The following is a 3,035-nucleotide window of genomic DNA, read 5'->3' as shown; positions in this document are numbered from 1 at the left end:
TTGCCTATGGTACAAGGTATTATGAACTTTCCAGGATCCTGTTTCTTCTGAGGCAATGTCAGTTGATCCAGATCACTTAGTTCCTTGGTGAACAAGGGAGGTTCATCTTCCCAAGTCTCAATACCAAATAATTTGGCATTCAGCATCATGATTGCACCAAGGTACTTGGTGACTTGCTCCTCAGTAACATCCTCATTCTCTTCGGAAGAGGAATACTCATCAGAGCTCATGAATGGCATAAGGAGGTTTAATGGAATCTCCATGGTCTCTAGATGAGCCTCAGATTCCTTTGGTTCCTCAAAGGAAAACTCCTTATTGATCACTGGACGTCCTAGGAGGTCTTCCTCTTTGGGATTCACGTCCTCTCCTTCCTTCACAGGTTCGGCCATGGTGATTAATTCAATGGCCTTGCACTCTCCTTTTGGATTTTCTTTTGTATTGCTTGGGAGAGTACTAGGAGGGATTTCAGTGATCCTTTTACTCAGCTGGCCCACTTGTGCCTCCAAATTTCTAATGGAGGACCTTGTTTCATTCATGAAACTTACAGTGGCCTTAGATAGATCAGAGACTAAGTTTGCTAATTTAGAGGTATTTTGTTCAGAGTTCTCTGTCTGTTGCTGAGTGGATGATGGAAAAGGCTTGCTGTTGCTAAACATGTATCTTCCACCATTATTAAAGCCTTGTTGAGGCTTTTGATGATCCTTCCATGAGAGATTTGGATGATTTCTCCATGATGGGTTATAGGTGTTTCCATAAGGTTCACCCATATAATTTACCTCTGCTATTGCAGCTTGCATTCCATTCAGACTCTGAGAAATCATATTAACTTGCTGAGTCAATATTTTATTCTGAGTCAATATGGCATTCAGAGTATCAATTTCAAGAACTCCCTTCTTTTGAGGCGTCCCATTACTCACAGGATTCCTCTCAGAAGTGTACATGAACTGGTTATTAGCAACCATGTCAATGAGTTCTTGAGCTTCTGCAGGTGTTTTCTTTAGGTGAATGGATCCACCTACAGAAGTATCCAATAACATCTTTGATAGCTCAGATAAACCATCATAGAATATATCCAGGATGGTCCATTCTGAAAGCATGTCAGAAGGACACTTTTTGGTCAGCTGCTTGTATCTTTCCCAAGCTTCATAGAGGGATTCACCTTCTTTCTGTCTGAAGGTTTGAACATCTACTCTAAGCTTGCTCAGCTTTTGAGGAGGAAAGAACTTGGCTAAGAAAGCCGTGACCAGCTTATCCCAAGAGTTCAGGCTGTCTTTGGGTTGAGAGTCCAACCACACTCTAGCTCTGTCTCTTACAGCAAAAGGGAAAAGCATGAGCCTGTAGACTTCAGGATCTACTCCATTAGTCTTAACAGTATCACAGATCTGCAGGAATTCAGTTAAGAACTGAAAAGGATCTTCAGATGGAAGTCCATGAAACTTGCAGTTCTGCTGCATCAGAGAAACTAGCTGAGGTTTCAGCTCAATGTTGTTTGCTCCAATGGCAGGAATGGAGATGCTTCTTCCATGTAAATTGGAATTTGGTGCAGTAAAGTCACCAAGCATTCTCCTTGCATTATTGTTGTTGGGTTCGGCTGCCATCTCCTTTACTTGTTCGAAATTTTCAATAAGGTTGTCTCTGGATTGTTGTAATTTAGCTTCTCTTAGTTTCCTCTTCAGAGTCCTTTCAGGTTCTGGATTAGCTTCAACAAGAATGCCTTTTTCCTTGTTCCTGCTCATAAGAAAGAGAAGAGAACAAGAAATGAAGAGGAATCCTCTATGTCACAGTAAAGAGGTTCCTTATTGTTAGTAGAAGAAGAAAAGGAATAGGGGTGAAGAAGAATGAAGAATCCAAACACAAGGGTAAGGATAGGAGCAGTGATGTGAGATGAAGAGAAGTGTTAGTAGATGAATAAATAATTAGAAGGAGATGAGGGAGAATGATTTTCGAAAATTATTTTTGAAAAAGGGTTAGTGATTTTCGAAAATAGTTTTTGAAAAAAAAGTTAGTTTTCAAAAATTAAAATAAAAATTAAAATAATTAGTTAATTTATAAAGAAATTTTGAAAAAGAGGAGAGATATTTTCGAAAATTAGAGAGAGAGAGTTAGTTAGGTAGTTTTGAAAAAGATAAGAAACAAACAAAAAGTTAGTTAGTTAGTTGAAACAAATTTTGAAAAGATAAGAAGTTAGGAAGTTAGAAAAGATATTTTGAAATCAAATTTTTGAAAAAGATAAGATAAGAAGATATATTTGAAAAGATATGATTGAAATTAGTTTTGAAAAAGATTTGATTTTTAAAATCACAATTAATGACTTGATTCACAAGAAATCACAAGATATGATTCTAGAACTCAAAGTTTGAATCTTTCTTAACAAGCAAGTAACAAACTTGAAATTTTTGAATCAAAACATTAATTGATGATGTTATTTTCGAAAATTATGAGATAAAATTAAGAAAAGATTTTTGAAAAATATTTTTGTAATTTTCAAAAATAACTAAGAAAAATGAAAAAGATTTGATTTTTGAAAAAGATTTTGAAAAAGATAGGAATTTTAAATTGAAAATTTGATTTGACTCATAAAAACAACTAGATTTTAAAAATTTTTGAAAAAGTCAAATCTAATTTTCGAAATTTATGAGAGAAAGAAGGAAATATATTTTTTTGATTTTTGAATTTTTAATGATGAAAGAGAAAAACATGAAAAAGATGCAATGCATGAAAATTTTGGATCAAAACAATGAATGCATGCAAGAATGCTATGAATGTCAAGATGAACACCAAGAACACTTTGAATGTCATGATGAACATCAAGACTTATTTTTGAAAATTTTTATATGCAAAGAAAACATGCAAGACACCAAACTTAGAAATCTTTCATGTTTAGACACTATGAATGCAAAAATGCACATGAAAAATAAGAAAAGATGCAAAACAAGAAAACATCAAGATCAAACAAGAAGACTTACCAAGAACAACTTGAAGATCATGAAGAACACCATGAATGCATGAATTTTTCGAAAAATGCAAGATGAACA

General features: G+C 34.6%; 1 non-coding gene across 1 annotated transcript; it reads left to right on the top strand.

The window, feature by feature from the left end:
* The first annotated feature begins 1,091 nt into the window (after positions 1-1,091).
* Positions 1,092-1,199, top strand: LOC148544259 (small nucleolar RNA R71). The gene has a single exon (XR_015901171.1). It is a non-coding gene; the product is annotated as a small nucleolar RNA R71 (small nucleolar RNA).
* The last annotated feature ends 1,836 nt before the right edge of the window (positions 1,200-3,035 follow it).

Source organism: Arachis ipaensis, chromosome B9 (genome assembly GCF_059453495.1).
Source record: "Arachis ipaensis isolate K30076 ecotype BB chromosome B9, ASM5945349v1, whole genome shotgun sequence".
Lineage (NCBI taxonomy): Eukaryota > Viridiplantae > Streptophyta > Magnoliopsida > Fabales > Fabaceae > Arachis > Arachis ipaensis.
The sequence above is the reverse complement of the archived record's forward strand: the minus strand, read 5'-3'. Positions and strand labels throughout refer to the sequence as shown.